Source organism: Ambystoma mexicanum, chromosome 10 (assembly GCF_040938575.1).
Source record: "Ambystoma mexicanum isolate Mex_15411 chromosome 10, UKY_AmexF1_1, whole genome shotgun sequence".
Classification (NCBI taxonomy): Eukaryota; Metazoa; Chordata; class Amphibia; order Caudata; family Ambystomatidae; genus Ambystoma; species Ambystoma mexicanum.
The window spans coordinates 1,564,473,211-1,564,491,887 of NC_090932.1; positions in this window are offsets into that span (position 1 = coordinate 1,564,473,211).

The window sequence follows — 18,677 nt, forward strand, 5'->3', positions numbered from 1 at the left end:
AAGAAGGATTTATTATTCAAAGATCTCTGTCTTAATATTTTCTTCTTCTGGAGATTGATCATTACGTCATTTCCTTTAGCATATATGATTCTGCAATGCTGCACGCTGCCTCTGCAGACCCATAGGGCCTGGTCTAGTAATGCCAGATCGTCGGTATAAACTAGGAACCAAAGAAAAAGCAACACATGTCTTTGACGGACTTTCAATATTTAAAGCTGCAGACGAACAATACATACTAATAACCACTAGGTGGCGACCAGTCACCATGTTTCTATTAGAAATAACATATGTCGTGCAGTGTAAAACTACCATCACTATGGAAGGAAGATCAGTAGTTGTAGAACCGCAGTAAGTACACAGGAAGAACTTACTGATAGTTCTAGGTGTTTAGATGGCTGTTCCACTGACTTTTGTTCAGATTTTTTTTTTAAAACCTCCTACTGACCTTGTTTTGTTACCTGGAGAACTAATACCACATGTTATGTGAGGGTAGAGGGGAATTTTCGAGTGGAGCATTCCTGTATGAAGTAGTTTTTTTGCCAGATGTATGTATCTGAGTTGATGTCTGCCCTGCAGAACACCTCCTTCTTACATCGGTACAACGTCCTTTCATTGCGGGATGTTTTTTCGATGGGTTTTTGACCACAAATTTTTCAACGAATAAATCCATCTAATTTTTTAGGGGGGTGGGGGATTAGAACATTATATATATGGGGTGTGGGTGTAAGAGAATACATTAAAAAATAAAGGTAATGGGAGCTTGGGCGGGAACCCCCCAAAAATAAAAAAATAAAAAATTTGATGGGTTTTTTCATTAAATAATCTGTGATAAAAAAAAACCCTGCGAAAAAAATCCAGTGATGAAATGCCATGGAGCCCTTACATCATATTTAGGGTGGCGTTTGGTTGAAAATTATTGAACTGATACAGAGACAATTGTAGCTACCCGCGACTTCACTAGGAGTGTGGGTGAAAGGGGTCTTCTTCTAGCATTAGACCAGTGGTGCTCGAACAATTTTCAGAGTTGGGGTGCTGGCCAGTGTCACCACCACCCTGAAAGCATTGCGGTTGTGTTCAAAGCAGGTGCTACTGAATCACTTATGGCCGCAAATGACCCCAGCACTTTTAGCAGAAGCGCCTATAGGTTCCCCGCAACATACTTCTACATAAAAAGTGAGGTGGATGTGGGAATTTTACTTCATACTCACCAAATATATAAATAAAGGTAGGTAGAAGGCCATATTGCCGTTCCAAAAAACACATTTCCTGTTCAAATTAATTCATTATACTAGGAATTTAATATAATCAACATCTGAAGAGCCACCTCAGCATATGACAAAGAGAGCCAGGCCTTAATCTCTTCATGCTACTTTCAATGACTTCTTTCAGAGATGCCTCTATAAAGTTATCGTGGGTTTAAAATGGCTTAAAAAACAAAAACCTTTCACCTGAAATGTGAAAGTAAGATAGTCAATTTGAGCCAAGTCACACATTCCACATCGCCACCTAGTAGCCATCGCTGTAAGTACACCTACAGTTCTGAGCCACATCAGCAAGGCATTGTGGGTATGCAAATTAGCCCAAATGCAAACCCTTTTCTCAAGGAAATTGTCTTTGTCTGCTATCAGATTACCCAGTTAACAACTCTGGATGCAGTATATGAGCATTTTGGTTAATTAACATATATTCTACCCAGTCGACACCAGCAGCCCCACCCACCCCTTAGCACAGCCCGCTGCGGTCCTCCTGTTTGATGGCTTTGCATCCCATCCTGGGATTCGACTGCCCTAGCACTTAGCCCAACGCTCTCCCTTGGCTCCATAGGCCCAAGAGGCCCCAGAGTAGTTATGCGATCCCCAGCACAAGGGTCATATACAACCGTTTAATTGTGAATAGGCTGTATACCAGGGAGGACAGGATTTATGTTTTGAGAGCAAAAATATGAACCAGGAGGTAAGGTCTTAGCGGGTATATGACCAGTGAGTAATTCTTCTTTGATCTGAGTGATGTTACAGATTTTTTGTAATCTGCACTCACTCTCTCATATGTTATGTATTTCAGATCTGATCCCTCGCAAACAGGGGCTCTCAGCCTGTTGATAGAACATTGTATGCCAGAAAATGTATTGTGTCAATGTGATTTCCTGAGATTTAAAAAAAATAGCACTTTGCCCAGGGGTGTTGCCAGGTCTGGTCAAGACCCGGAGCTACGCTAATGTCAGAACTGTCAGGACTGGCGGATAGCTAGCCTACAACCAAAAGATCACCAGGGGCTATAGCCCCATTAGCCACCCCCTAGCAACGCCTCTGACTTTGCCCATTGATAGAACATTGTAAGCCCTAATATGTTCACATCGGAATTTAGGGTGATACTATTGAGCCATAATGACCCAGATTAGGCTTGAATGTACTTAGCGCACAAAGATTGTATTTTGGAGCAAATCACTTTGCTAGTTCACATCCTTCTAGTCCTTGAAAGGACACCCAAAGCAAGATGGCCGCCGTCCCAGCCTCGTACCAAGCGTGAGCAGTCGGGCGTTACCATGGCAGATAAAGTTATTTACCTGGACGTGTGGCACCCAACCGGTATCCTGGTCTGCCGCCCCACATGCCGTGTGTCTGAAAGAGCCCAGAACCAGTGAGTTTACTTGACGTTCTTTGACACTATGCATTAGGGAATGCAACTTGTCCATGCCAACTTAGCTGGCGAGCTACTCGAGTGTCGCTGAGATCGCCCGCTTGGTAGCGGCTAAAGCAGGTACGCGTTCATTTTACGATGCATGTCTGGCACTAGAGCAAATAAAGCCCTCATATGATCACGCCCTAAAAGTCCCACTCTCTTTATTTTGTGGAGAGGTAGACGTTTTCCATAAAGAACTCTGAGTATGCAAGATCACCTGGCAGGCTTCTGAGTGCATGGGGCTGGGTGAGTGATATATTTCTTTCTTTTTGAACTCACGTGTCGAAACATGAGAAGTTATTAGCTAATTTTATGGGAACAGATAGTGAACTCTAATTTTTTTGTAGGTTGAGGTTTCCACGAATGCATATAGAACCATTCGAGGTCAGTCTTCGTTACTTCTTTATGTTCAGGTGAAATTTGATGCTCTAGGAGAACTAAAGAGGAAATATTATACTGTATTACTTATCACTCATAGGTGAATTGATGAGCATTGCGGTTATAAATATAGGAAGAAGGACAACTCAAAGCCCTGGAGATGGATATGATTTATACGAAACGCGTCGGTTATTCTAAATACTGTGTTTGAGTTTACTGTATTTAAGTAACCCGTACTTAATGTAAAGGTTTAGTGCAGTGATACTTTCCTTTGGATTTGTGAAGATTATTCACAACTGTTCTTATGTCTTATTAATTTAACACCTGGAAACAGGATATGTTGGTATAAATGAAATAAATGAAATGTTGTTTTGTGAGCATTTGTGTTCTTGAAAATTGAAATTGACTCAAACATAATTTTAGTGAAGTTGTAAAGGGATTATGGTCCTCATTACGAGTATGGAGGCCCATACCAGTATGCCGTTCTTACCGGCATGGCTACCCCCATACCGGGTAACGGGTCCGGGTTCCAGGAATAGGGAATTACCGGGCCATTCCGAGCTTGGAGAGCCCGGTAATTCCTCTTCCAATTTTCAGGACCCGGCACATCCCCATTCCCATTTGAGCCCCGATAGGACTCAATGGGAATGGGGAGGATGCTAACAACAGGCCGTTAATGATGGGCCGGTTATTAGCATCCTGGTTTGCTAGCAGGTCCCGCTAAGGACGCCTGGTCTGACCGGGCGTTCCAGAGCGGGACCCGCTGCAGACCTCGTAATGGGGCGGCCCGTAATGAATGGTGCCGGTCCCTTACCGGCACCATTCATTACGGGTCCGCATTCCTTGTAATGAGGCCCTATGTCCGGTTAGAGTGCAAGTGGTTTACCTCTTGGTTATAATGCTGTATATATTATTTGCTTTGAGTCTCCATAGGCCTGGGGCCTACATCCACATGCACCAGAAGGGTTATCTGTTAACTATTCGGAACTAGACACAAAAGAGTGAAGCAGATGACTGAAATATCATAAGTAGTGCCCCTCCCTTCACATTTTTCTGTATAAGTTCTCCCTTGGCTCCCCTTGGCACTTCCTTCCCGGGCCCCACCAGCACTTGTCCATTCCTTGCTCCCCCTACCCATCCCTCTCTCCTGAACTTCTGTTCACTGCACTTGCACGTCCAAATGTCACAAGGCCTAGTAGGAACATGATTGTATACTTACTGTTTTTGCCATGTTGTTTACTCCACTTGTTCCCTCCACACATTGCCTTATGTCACCTGGAAATGCCATCTTGTTGTATAGGCACCAAAGAAATGCTAAATAAATAAATAAAAAAATAAAAAAATAAATAAATAACTAAATAAATAAAATGAAGTGATGCCCATCACAGATGTGTCATGTTATATAAAGGCCCTAAGTGAATGCTGTGGTATTGTAGAGGAGGTCCCAAGTACGGCCCACACGCCAACCATCCATTTTGAAGTACCAGGAATGTTCACACCGAAAAATGTGACGTATGATGAGCAAATAAACCAGCAGAGAGCCGCAGTGGGGCTCTGTCCAGTACCTATCAGAAGAACTGCACCATTGAGGTAGTGACACCTAAGAAAACCTGGACAATAAGGTATCCATTGAGAAAACCATATCAACAAATGAAACAGAATGAAGATTGTCAGAGTACAGTCTCTGAAGAAGCCAAAAAGATACTGAAGGAAGACGAATGGTGATGCCACATGAACCCGGACTGATTCACATATAGAAGATATGACGACTTGTGGATGACAAACGGAGATGAAATGTTAGTTTACACGTGTGCATATGCTTGGAACCGCAAGAAAGCTAAGAAAATTGTGCGGCTTGCTATGCTTAGTAGTAAGATAGATTGCAGCAAGCACCACCTATACATATCTACCTCAATAGAAGCACGTTATATAAGTATACTTCCACTATGCACAAGGGCAGAATCAAACACAGGTTACTAGGGGTCGCATGAGGAGAGTTTCATAGTTAACAAATCAAGAATAAAAGACAGAAGCGAAACTCAGACAGAGACAAATCGTGCCAAAAAGCCAAGGTCGTATCAGTTAAAATAGACAAAAAGTAGCTACAATTAATGAAGCAAGGAACAGAATATCCTGCTCAGAAAGGTCAAGATAGGAAGCAGAAGGCAGGTGGTGGGCAAAACGAAAATCAAATACACAAATTACATGGAGAATGAGGCAATTTTACGGTGTCTGAATCATGTGACCAGCTGAGCGAGAAGAAGGGGGACTGTCACACCTACGCATGGCGGAGTGCCATGCAAAGATATCAGAACTTTTCCAGACAGAGATGCAGTCTCAAGGCCAACCACAGTGAAATAATTGACACATGACCACTGAAGTGTTGATTGATTGTAGCAATAATTGTAGAAAGGACGGGGGAAGCTGACGAGCACCCTGCACCTGGCCGACCATTATGCATGCTGCTAGGCAAAGTGGAAAAGTATGAGTGGGGTTGGTGCCAATCCAATCATAGTGGAGCAAGTAATCTAGGGTCCTACAGTTAGTAGAACCAATGGGACGTCGTACTTTTAGTGACGTCTACAGTAGCTATTTTTAAGGTAGGGCTTTGATGCCCTACCTGACAGTGTTTACCCAATCCGCTCACTCCGTTACCATATACAGATATAGTACCTATATTAAAATACCTTCCTAAAACCAATAGAATTGCATGCAACATTTTAAGCATTACACGTCAGTGATGACGAGTTTTCAGTATAAATTATGTGTTTTTTATGAAGTTCGGTGGAGTTGTGAAGCGAGAAGGAAGATCTAACAACCGCTGATATTCATGAAACTCCCCGTTTTTTGTACTTGTCATTAAACAGACTCCCTTTGCCAAACCGTTGAGTTGTCATTATTTATTTGATGCTAGAGTATTAATCTGCATCCCCATCCATCTCACAGGTGCTGCTACTCATCTTAAAGTGCCATTGGGCACCTCCCGCCTTATGGGCTGGTTGGGGTCCTGGTGCACACTTGGTAGCAGAGATAGGATGGTTTATCAATTATCGATTAAATAAGACACCCATTGACCATTGACATAAAGTAACTCTAGGTCCTCTGCAATATCACGAGTCCTTTGCCATCCGGCTAAGTAGACCGAGAAGCTCCCCGTAAACAGTGGTTAGAACAAATTGTAAAACCTGCAGGTTAAGGTCTGTGAAATGGGATTGGAGCTTGCAATGATTGGTGCTCGCTCATATTAAAGAAACGGAAAAGCACAACAAGTGTTATACAAAGAGAAGGTGAACAGATTTAAGCATGGAAGACATAACACCATTAATACACTTGTGTAAGCAGTTGCCAAAACACGCAACTAAACTGAAAAAGTAAAGTGCAGAATGGGTTAAGGAAACGCAAACAAAATGTTTATGCCATGGCCCCAGGGTGGATCGCTGTCCAAAACGGTCCTGCAGCGCATGAGGACATATTTGCACGCCACATACACTGGCAAAAAGTTAGACAAACGCCTAGCTAGTTTAGAGCTTTGGAAGATGTACCAAGAGGATAAGGAGGAGGAGCCGCCATTAGATTGGATACTTAACATATGCACAGAGGGGGGCGAAAAGCCTTCAGCGCCACCCGCCCCATCTGAAACGAAAGTGAAGTCAGTAAAGACGAATGATTTTACCCGCTAAGGGAACTTAAAGCAGCCACGGGGTATAGCACCCCGGCATATGAATCACCTATGCAAAGAAGTGATGAAAATCCAGACAAAGATAGAGATAGAGATATCACCTCCAAAGTCCCGAGAGACAAAGAGGCGCGAGAACGAGAGAGAAGACCAGGCAAAAGCAAGTACATTCCTCGATACAGAGAGACTGGGCAAAAGATGGAAAGGAAATTAGGATAGAATTGATGAGATAGCATTCACACAGAAGGAATGGATGGGAGGTCAGATTTTATTGAAACTCGATGGTAAAGGCATTGATGACACGAGACAAAAAGGGAAGCTAGAAAATGTACAGAGAAAGGAGAAGGAAAAGGAAAAAGGATTGAGAGACGAAAGGATCAGGAAAAAAGAGAGGCAGAGACATGAACAATTGTATCACAAAGAGCAAGGAAGACAATGCGATCATAAACAGATAACAGCTAATGATCAGGACAGACAGGACAGACAGGAACAAAAGCGAATAGAAGAAGAAGAGCAAAAGATACGGGATACGGGAACAAAGAATAAAGAGATGAAGGGATGAGGAAATACAAAGGGCAAATGAACATAGAGATGCAAAGAAAAGGGAAGATAGAGTCAGAGAGGAAGCGAGGAAGCACAGAGAAGTCGATGACGACGTAGAACATAAACAAAGACAGAGAGCATGCAATCTTGAATATCTGGAAAGAGAGGTTAAAGAACCCGATCCAGTAGTAGATTGGGAAGACATCGAAGAATTCTTTCCTGAGTTCGATTCAGTACCAGGCACGTCTAGGGCAAATATCAAGGATAACTTCGACACCAGAAGCATCGGAGAGACGATTGATAGGATATATGATGAAATGGGGATAGAATAAGTACCCCAACAGAAAGGAGAGGACGAGCGCTTGGAGAGCACTCAGCTGTACGATGCTGAGGATGCATCCCAAAGTAGTAGAAATAGAGAACTGTCCCTAGACAGGTTGACAATCAATAGGAATGAGGAGGATATGAGAAGTTGCACGAGTTGGGCACAGCCGATATCAGACTCCGAAAGAGAGGAACATGAGGAACATGAGGAAAAGGAGGAAGAGAGGAGACGCGAAAAATCCGTCTCTGGAGGAAAAGGGATAAGATGGTCAGATACTAGCGAGTCTGCACCTAAGGCATCAGAGTCAGCCACACAGTCAGACCGACACGAAGGAGTATTTTACGGTCAGAGGGGGTGTCTCCTCCACCCTATGTGAGCCGACTAAGGACATTACCAGTTAGACAGCGATGCAGGAATATTGCTCCTGCAATAGACAGAAAAATGATGAGAGAAGGAGGGCTAAGCGTCACAATTTCCATTGCTCGAGAAAGGAGAAACAAGGCCACAGTATATTCCATGGCCACACATGGATCGGGAAAACCTGTAAAATAAACTTCCAATGTTGACACCGGGAGACCGAAAATGGATACACGAGCTAGAGAAAATGACGGGAGGGAACACATTAGCTATAGGGGATATCAAGAGTTTTTTAATCACCGTACTTGGTGATAGAGTTGACGATGTGTGGACACCTGCAGGTTATACTGGCGTAACCACAGTTAATACTGCACATGACGGAGCGGCATTTAACAATTGCAGAGCTGCGGTATGGAAAGCATTACGATTGCTATATCTGGATACTTCTGACATGGGAGCAATAATGACACGTAAGATGGAGGAGTCGGAGGACCTTTTGCTTTACATCCAGAATTTCCAAGATGCGTGGCTACTGCAAACGCGGGAATCTTGGGGGAAATCTATACCCGTGTTTTACCATATATTAAGCCAAGGGCTGCCAGATGAGGTACAGAAGCAGCTCAAGAAATTGGTAGGAATCGAGGCCCCAGCGTGGTCTAAAATACAGTTGGCCATAGCGCACTATTGCAGACTGCTGCAGGAAAAGAATCGAAAAAAAGAGGCTGCACGAAAAGCCGAAGAGGCAAAATTAGTGCAGAAAAAATTGTCAAAATATGCCATTGAAGGGTCAATGGTAACTAACACAGATGGATCGAACATACAGCAGGTCAATCATCCACAGAAGGTTAATCAGGGCAATAATGGGTTTTACCCCAGAGGGAGAGGATTTAGAGGAAGAGGATGGCACAGTAATCAGGGAGGCTTTCAGAACATGCAAAATGGCAATCAAGATATGTCAAATGGGCAAATAATCAGACCACCGCCAATATGTTGGACGTGTGGGATGACAGGGCATCTAGCACTCGAGGCATGGTGCAAAACGACCAAGGAACAAGAGCAGGTATGGTGAATCCACCTTTGTTTTTACAGCAGGGAGGAAATGGAGTTGCACAGAATCACACAGTGCAACAGCAAATGCCAGGAGCACAGCAAAGCTTGCAACCTCAGAACTTGATAAGTTTTCTACAAGGACAGTCTCAACAGTCACCGATGAAACTGGTACAGACAGTAAGTGCAGGACAGGCTGCGAACTCTGGAATAAGAGCTAACTCTGCTGATGGAAGAAGTCCATACAAGCAAAACGGGACAAAGTTGTATATGGACTAGGACAGCTCACTGGGAAACCTGATGTGTTCTAGCCTATCAGTGACACCAGATCCTCACCAGGAACCAAGGGTAGATGTCGTTATAGGGGATAAAGAATGTTCCCTCTTAGTTGACACGGGTGCAACACGCTCGTGTATACGTGAAGGCAAGTTTTCCTTCTCCGGCGATGCTATAAATACTCAGGGCTTCACAGGAGCAACAGGCTGTGTTCCTTTTACAGATCACTTCTAGTCTCTATAGGAGAATGTGATATATATGTACCACTGTTATATTCAAGGCAAACCCCAGTAAATAACCTGGGACGAGACCTAAGGACAAAGTTAAGCATGACAATCTCGTTCAAGGAGATGGGCATAATATGTTCAACTCCAGGAATGCATTATTTGAACGTATGCAAGATGATTAGAGCATATGCAGTATACACAGCTATGAGAACTATCCATCAGAGCCAGAAATATTTGCGTATGGAGTATGCATGTTCATGGCAGGGCTACCAGGCCTTGCAGACAAAACCATGAGGACCCCAGATGAATTTCTATTTAGGCCAAGAATACCTATGCACAGGAGAAGGGACAAATATTTCCCTTGGTGATACACACAGCCATAGTGCGAGGGAAAATGGCCTTGATCGATGGTTGCGATGATGAAGGCCGACAGTGGTGCTGTAACGCTCACCTGATTCCCACAGAGGCGCGGGTCTTGGCAGGAAGGTGTCTGTAACACGAAACGTGATGTGCAGGATTCGGTTGGCTTCTGGGGTCGACCCTCTCCGCACTGTGTGTCGAACTCGAAGGGTGAGGTTTCTGCAGGTGAAATAATATGGGGATTAAAGGTCTGGGTTGTTGAATGTCCCTATCTCTCTCTCCATCTGCGTCTAGTGCAGGGTGCCGTTGCCAGTTCCTTCACTGGTGAAACGTGGGCCTCTTGACTTCAGAGGATGGGTACCGTCGTTGGCTGCACGACCGGTAAGTTTCTGGACACCTTTAGTCTTTATAGTCTTTTATGCGTGGCACTGAAGCGCCTGGAGTTGCGTAAGTATGGCCAGCGCTCTTACTGTCTCTTTCTTTGTCTTTGCAGGAGACGATGCAGAAGGAAGAAATCCGGAATTCGCCGCGTGCCGGTAAGTGTGACACTGCTGTTGTCTTTGCAGGTGAAGATGCGGCGTGAAGAATCCGGAATGCACAGTGTGCCAGTAAGTAGAATAATGCTGTTTATCTTTGCAGGTGCAGATGCAGCGTGAAGAATCTGGAATGCACAGCGTGCCGGTAAGTATAATAATGCTGTTTATCTTTGCCGGCGAAGGTGCAGCGTGAGACACGGCCGCTGCCGAAGGATCAGGTAAGCAAGCACTGCGTGTGAAAGTTCGTTATGCTAACCTGTTGTTTCTGGTCTTTTGCAGGTGCTGATGTTGTTCGGGTACCGGAATGGTAAGTATAATTCTTGCAGGTTCAGGATTCAAAGAAGAAATGCTGGAACAGACTCGGTGAGCGTTCTGCTGCAGATGCAGAATAACGCAAAGCAAGTTTCATCAATCGGGTGTGGTTTAAATAGCCTTGGAGTGATGAGGCGTCTCCTTCCACGGCCCCGCCTAGGTAAGAAAAGAGTTCCTGCTTCCAGAAGAGTTCCAGTGCTGTATCCAGGGAGTGGAGCTGCCCCACCCAGGTAAGAAAGTAGTCCCAGTTCACCGAGGACTTCTAAGAGTCTGGCAAGTAAGCAGCATGGTCTGCCGCAGGTAAGTCCACCCAAGCACCTTCACACCAATGATGAGCCCGGCGCTTCCAGTGCCGGGACCGATGCTTCTGATGAGCCTGGTGCCACCGGCGCCATGACAAGGTCCAAAAGGTCCCTGTGGGGACCGGCTGGTGCCTAGGATCAGAGTTAGGGGCCTGCTTCCAAGGACGTTGGGCTGATCCTGGCTCCTTGGAAGCAGTGATCATGACAGTATCCCCCCCTCAAGGCCCCTCCTAAGTGTGTCTTCTCCGGGGGCTTTGGCTTGTCGGGGTGATTCAGATGGAATCTCTTGACCAGACGAGGTGCGTGGACGTGTTCTGAGGGTTCCCACGACCTTTCCTGGGGACCGTATCCTTTCCAATCAACCAGATAGTATAATTTAGACCTGGAAATTTTGGAGTCTAGGATGTTCTTCACTTCGAATTCGAGTTCTCCGTCTACCAAAACGGGTTCTGGGAGTTCAGTCAATCGGGTTTCTGGTTGTACTGGTTTTAATAAGGAGACATGGAATACTGGATGTATTTTCATATGCGTAGGTAATTCCAATTTGGCAGCCACCGGATTAATTATGGCAGATATGAGGTAGGGCCCAAGGTATCTCGGGATGAAAGTGCGGGGTCCTTTTAAAGGCAGGTGCTTAGTGGATAACCAGACTTGATCTCCTACAGCGTAGTGAGGGGCTTCTTTACGGTGCCGATCGGCTGCCTTTTTGAATTGAGCTTTAGCTCTTTGCAGATGGGCAGTGGCTTCCTTAAAAGCACAGGTAATCTCCGAATGCAAGTGATCCACAGCAGGTGCTTCAATTTCTTGGGGAGGATCCAGGTTGGAGGTTCTAGGATTGGTGTCCATATAATAGGAAAAAAGGAGTCTTCCCGGTTCCAGAATGAGTCGAATTGTTGTACGCGTATTCAGCGATCCAAAGAATGTCCTTCCAGGGGTTTTCTGTTTGTTGGAGCATGCAGCGTAGATATTGTTCTAGTGTCTGGTTTGTCCTTTCGGTTTGTCCGTCCGTTTGGGGATGGTGACTGGTCGAAAGTCTTACATCAACTTGGGCTAAACGACAGCAACTGCGCCAGAAGTGGGAGATGAATTGACTTCCCCTATCGGAGACTAAAACCGAAGGAAAACCGTGTAAGCGAACGATGTTCGCCAAGAATTCCCGGGCCAATACTGAGGCTGAAGGCAGACCCTTCAAGGGTATGAAGTGCGCCATTTTCGAGAATAGATCCACGACTACTAAGATGGTAGTATATCCCAAGCATGGAGGTAAATACGTGATAAAATCCATGGACAGGGTATGCCATGGACAGGGAGGAATGTCAAGTGGCTGTAATAGGCCGGCTGGTTTTTGCTTTTGACTTTTATTCTGGGCACACACACCACAGGAGATTACAAAGTCTCTAATATCCCTTTTCCACGATGGCCACCAGAAATGTCTTTTAATCTTTTCCATGGTTTTGGTAATGCCAGGGTGCCCCTCCATTAGAGAATCATGATAACCGGAGATTACTTGTTTTTGTAGTCTCTCACAGGGCAAGTGTAATCGTCCTCGGAAATATGGTATGTCTTGATCTACTGAGAAATCTTTTCCCTTTAATTGCCAGTCCTGCAAATCGGTCGGAGTTAGGAGCGATTTCACCGTGTTCTTGATGTCTTCAAAAGATTGAGTGCTGACCAAACCCAAAATCCTTTGTTCTGGGATTATGGGTATTGGATCTGGATTGATCAAATGTTCATCTACTCCCATCCGGGAGAGGGCATCCGCCTTTCCGTTCTTACTACCTGTTCGATAAGTAATTATAAAGTCAAATTCTGCTAGGAACAGAGCCCAGCGAAGTTGTCTGGAAGACTGAGCTTTGGCTGTCTTTAGGTATTGTAGATTGCGGTGGTCAGTCATTACGGTGACTGTGTGTCTGGCTCCTAGAAGATAATGCCGCCAGGCTTTAAAGGCCGATCTGATGGCCAAAAGTTCCTTGTCCGTAATTGAATAGTTGATCTCAGGAGGCGAAAACTTGCGGGACCAAAAGGCAACCGGATGTAGTTGGTTTGTGACCGAATCTCTTTGTGATAACACTGCTCCCATAGCAAGACTAGAAGCATCCGTTTCCATGATGTAAGGAAGTTCTGGGCGAGGATGTTTTAAAACAGGTGCAGAAATGAATTTAGCTTTTAAGTCTTGAAAAGCTTGTTCCGCTTCAGAAGACCACTCAAAACGTTTGTTCTTTTTCAACAGAGCGGTGATGGGCTGGACTATCCGGGAAAATTCAGGAATGAATCTGCGGTAAAAGTTAGCGAATCCTAACATGCTTTGAACTCCTTTTACAGAGGTTGGTGATGGCCACTTGATAATTGCATCAACCTTCTTTGAATCCATATGGACTCCGTTAGGTGACAATATGAATCCCAGGAACTCGACTTCTGTTGCGTTGAAGACGCATTTCTCAAGCTTAGCAAAAAGACTATGTTGACGCAATCTCTCGAGAACCTTTTTAACATGTCTCTGATGTTCTTCTTCAGATGATGAATAGACGAGGATGTCGTCAATGTAGACAACTACACACACGTCAATGAGTTCTCTAAGGACATCGTTCATAAAATATTGGAAAGCAGCAGGAGCATTACACAGTCCAAAGGGCATCACTTGATATTCGAATAGCCCGTACTTGGTGCGGAAGGCCGTTTTCCATTCATCGCCCTCTTTGATCCTTACCAAGTGGTAGGCTCCTCTGAGATCCAGCTTTGTGTATATACGGGCATCTTTGACTTGGTCCAGGAGTTCAGGGATCAAAGGTAACGGGTATCTGTTTTTAACAGTGATCTGATTCCGGGCGCGGTAATCTATGCAAGTCCTAAGGTCTCCTTCCTTTTTCGGAACGAAGAACAAAGCCGATGAAGCTGGAGATTTGGAAGGACGGATAAACCCGATAGCTAGGTACTGGTCTAGGTACTGTCTGAGGTGAAGGTTCTCTGGCTCGGTGAGGGCATAGATCCTGCTGCAAGGAGGAGTTGTTCCAGGTATCAGATCTATTTGACAGTCGTAAGACCTATGAGGGGGTAGGGTGTTAGCTTGATCCTTCTGGAAGACGTCTTGGAACTCCTGGTATTCGGGAGGTAATTTGAGAATCTCCTCAGAAGAGATCGCCGCCAGTGAAACATCAGGTCGAGGATAACAAGTGGTAGAACACTCTGGAAACTGAACCGTCTTTGCTCGCCAATCAATCTGAGGATTGTGCTTCTCTAACCAAGGGATTCCCAGAATGATCTGGAACTGAGGGGCCTTGATTACATCGAACACTATTCTCTCCCGGTGTCCATTATGACTCAACAGCGTCACTTCTTGGGTGGCATGCGTTACTGGTCCGGAGGCTATCTCCGTGCCATCCACAGTAGTGATGACGTCTTTTACTGCCTTAGGGACAAGGGGTAGATTCATCCTTGACACCATTTCACGGTCCACCTAGTTACCGATTGCTCCGCTGTCAATGTAAGCTTCAATTGCGTGCAAACGATCCAGACGTTCAGGACTAATAAGGACCATGGGTATCATGAAATGCGAGGTCACGGGACAGATCTTAACGCTCGGCAAGAGGACCTCTACTCTTGTCCTCGGGCCATTGTGTTTCCACTATGAGTCTATTGAAAGAGGCTATATAAGTCAAGAGATCTTGGTTACCCTGTCGTAATGAGAGAAGTTCATTGTCCAAGGCCTGCCCTTGTGCATGTCTTGCGAACAGTTTCTCCATGCTGGCCTGGAAGGCTTGAAAATCGTGTAAAACCGGATCATCTTGGGTGACTAAAGGGATCGACCAATCTGCAGCGCTGCCACTGAGATAAGAAAGCACGAAAGCCACCTTGGCCTGGTCTGTTGGGAATGCACCAGCAAAGCGTTCGGGCGGAGCCAAGGGCACATTACCGGGCAGATTGATTTGCACTGGATTTGAAGCTGAGGTAGAAGGATAACTCCCTCCTGGAACGGGCAAAGGTGTCTGTCCTGCCTGCGTTTGTAACAATTGCCTAGCAAGGTCCTCTGTTCGCTCCTTAGAAATTATCAGTTCTCTTCTTAGAGAGCTCGTTTCCTGGCGAGCTGCATGTACTTCTGCTCTTAATTCCCCAAGCAACTGGGCTAGTTGATCAGTATCTGAAGTTTCCATTGCGCCTGGGTAGGAGTTTAGTGGTCGGCTTCGCGTTCTGTAACGCTCACCTGATTCCCACGGAGGCGCGGGTCTTGGCAGGAAGGTGTCTGTAACACGAAACGTGATGTGCAGGATTCGGTTGGCTTCTGGGGTCGACCCTCTCCGCACTGTGTGTCGAACTCGAAGGGTGAGGTTTCTGCAGGTGAAATAATATGGGGATTAAAGGTCTGGGTTGTTGAATGTCCCTATCTCTCTCTCCATCTGCGTCTAGTGCAGGGTGCCGTTGCCAGTTCCTTCACTGGTGAAACGTGGGCCTCTTGACTTCAGAGGATGGGTACCGTCGTTGGCTGCACGACCGGTAAGTTTCTGGACACCTTTAGTCTTTATAGTCTTTTATGCGTGGCACTGAAGCGCCTGGAGTTGCGTAAGTATGGCCAGCGCTCTTACTGTCTCTTTCTTTGTCTTTGCAGGAGACGATGCAGAAGGAAGAAATCCGGAATTCGCCGCGTGCCGGTAAGTGTGACACTGCTGTTGTCTTTGCAGGTGAAGATGCGGCGTGAAGAATCCGGAATGCACAGCGTGCCAGTAAGTAGAATAATGCTGTTTATCTTTGCAGGTGCAGATGCAGCGATAAGAATCTGGAATGCACAGCGTACCGGTAAGTATAATAATGCTGTTTATCTTTGCCGGCGAAGGTGCAGCGTGAGACACGGCCGCTGCCGAAGGATCAGGTAAGCAAGCACTGCGTGTGAAAGTTCGTTATGCTAACCTGTTGTTTCTGGTCTTTTGCAGGTGCTGATGTTGTTCGGGTACCGGAATGGTAAGTATAATTCTTGCAGGTTCAGGATTCAAAGAAGAAATGCTGGAACAGACTCGGTGAGCGTTCTGCTGCAGATGCAGAATAACGCAAAGCACGTTTCATCAATCGGGTGTGGTTTAAATAGCCTTGGAGTGATGAGGCGTCTCCTTCCACGGCCCCGCCTAGGTAAGAAAAGAGTTCCTGCTTCCAGAAGAGTTCCAGTGCTGTATCCAGGGAGTGGAGCTGCCCCACCCAGGTAAGAAAGTAGTCCCAGTTCACCGAGGACTCCTAAGAGTCTGGCAAGTAAGCAGCATGGTCTGCCGCAGGTAAGTCCACCCAAGCACCTTCACACCAATGATGAGCCCGGCGCTTCCAGTGCCGGGACCGATGCTTCTGATGAGCCTGGTGCCACCGGCGCCAGGACAAGGTCCAAAAGGTCCCTGTGGGGACCGGCTGGTGCCTAGGATCAGAGTTAGGGGCCTGCTTCCAAGGACGTTGGGCTGATCCTGGCTCCTTGGAAGCAGTGATCATGACAGTTGCACAGTAATTGCCGTTGAAGAAGGGTACAGATTGACTGACGTCACTGATGACGATCTGTTTGACGAGCAAGCAGATGGAGAAGAAACAACAGTTGAAGTGAATCTCACTTTCTGGGTGAAAATGATCAAAAGAGAAGTGCCTCAGAGAATGATGTTGGCACAGAACCGTCCTGGATATTTTGAGGACAACGTGGCCCAGGTGCCTTTCTCAGTATGGCCCACAGGCTCCTATGACGTAGGCTTATTGAAAGAAGTCAGAGAAGTAAGGATTAAATTGAAGCCAGGAGCAATTTTACCCAAAGTACAACAGTATCCCATGTCGAGGGAAGAAGATGAAGGAATTTTCAAGACAATTTTGGCTATGATGGAACAGGGCATCTTAGTGACGTCAGACTCGTCATGCAATACCGCAGTGTACCCTTTCAAAAAATCAAAGGGAGGGTCTTGGAGACTAATTCAAGATTTACACCCGATAAATGATATTGTAGAGGCCGAGTTCCCTTTAGTCCCTAACCCGGCCACAATCGTATGTAACATACCTGTTGAGGCAAAATATTTCACGGTGATTGACTTGAAAAATGCATTTTTCTCAATCCCATTGCACCAAGACTCACAAGATTTGATGGTATTTACGTTCAGACAGATGCGTCTGAAAAGCACGAGGTTGCCCCAGGGGTACTATGAGTCTCCTTCAATTTTCAACACAGTCCTGCAGATGGACTTAAGCAATGTTGCATTAGAGATTGTCGTCTTGCAATATGTGGATGGCATCCTAATTTGCCCCAAGACAGAGAAAAGATGCAGATGCGATTCTGTTCAGCTATGGACCATATTGGCTGAGAAAGGATATAAAGTTGACAAAGAAAAGTTACAATATTGTCAGCAAGAAGTTCTGTACATAGGCCAACTGATCTCGCATGATGGGAAAAGAGTTTCCCCTGAAAGGGCTGAAGCCATACTGAACACAGTTAAGCCACACACGATAAAACAGATGCAGAGTTTTTTAGGTCTTTAGGTCTTTGCAATTATGTCAGGGCATGGGTCTTTGACTACAGCTCATATACCAAGCCCGTGTTACAGGCCCGAAAGAAGGTACAGGTGATGAAAGGGAAAATTGAATAGTTTGAGACCATGGAAAGCGAATTTACTGAATTCAAGAGAGCCATTTGCACTACACCAGTTTTAGGGATTCCCAATTATGCAGAGGAATTCTACTTGTTTTCACACACGAATGGCAGCGTTATGATGGCAGTGCTCACACAAAGAACTCCGTTGGGGTACAAGCCCCTGGCATACTACAGTGGGAATTTAGACCCAGCTATGAGAGGCCACTTCCCTTGCGAACACAGTTTAGCTGCTGCAGCGTTCGCCATAGAGAAAGCTACAACCATTGTGATGGGGTGCTCCATGACGTTGTACGTCGAGCACGCGCTATTTGCTATTCTAGAGAAACCAAAGGGCACATTGACATCTCAGATAGCTTCTGCTTATGAAGTGATCATATCAAACCCATCGATTAAGATAGTTTGATGTAAGAGAGTAAACCCAGCTATGTTCATAGCAGAGCCAGTCACTGAAGGAGAGCCCATACATGACTGCGCAAATTTTGAAGAATTTCATGATGAGATTCCCAGAGTGAAAGAGAATGCATTGGCAGAAGGAGAAATTGTCTTTGTTGATGGTTCCTCGAGAATCGATCAAAATGTTGGGCAAACATATACAGGCACTGCTGTAGTGAAGCACACAGCAAACAGAGAATTTTGAATACTCATTAGTGCACGATTACCATCTCACTATTCAGCACAGGCTGCAGAATTATTGGTGTTGATACTCGCGATTGAGAATCAGGCAGACCAGGAAGTAACAGTGCACAGTGCCTCCGCCTATGTGACATCAACAGTGCACGCAGGTCTAGCGCGCTGGGAAAGGAGGGGCTACCTCTGAGCAGAGGGCACGCCAGTGCAGCACGCAGCCCTATTGGATAGTCTCATTAAGGTCCTACAGCTCGGAGTGGGCATATCAGTCATGAAATGCGCCGCCCACAAGAAGGGGACAGATTTTTATCTCATGAGATAATCAAGCAGCAGAAACAGAGGCCAAGCGTATGGCATCCAAGGGCGAAACCATAATTGATGTGGAAATAACCAATGTAAATGAAAAAATGATTGTTGCATGAAGTGAACCTGAAAGC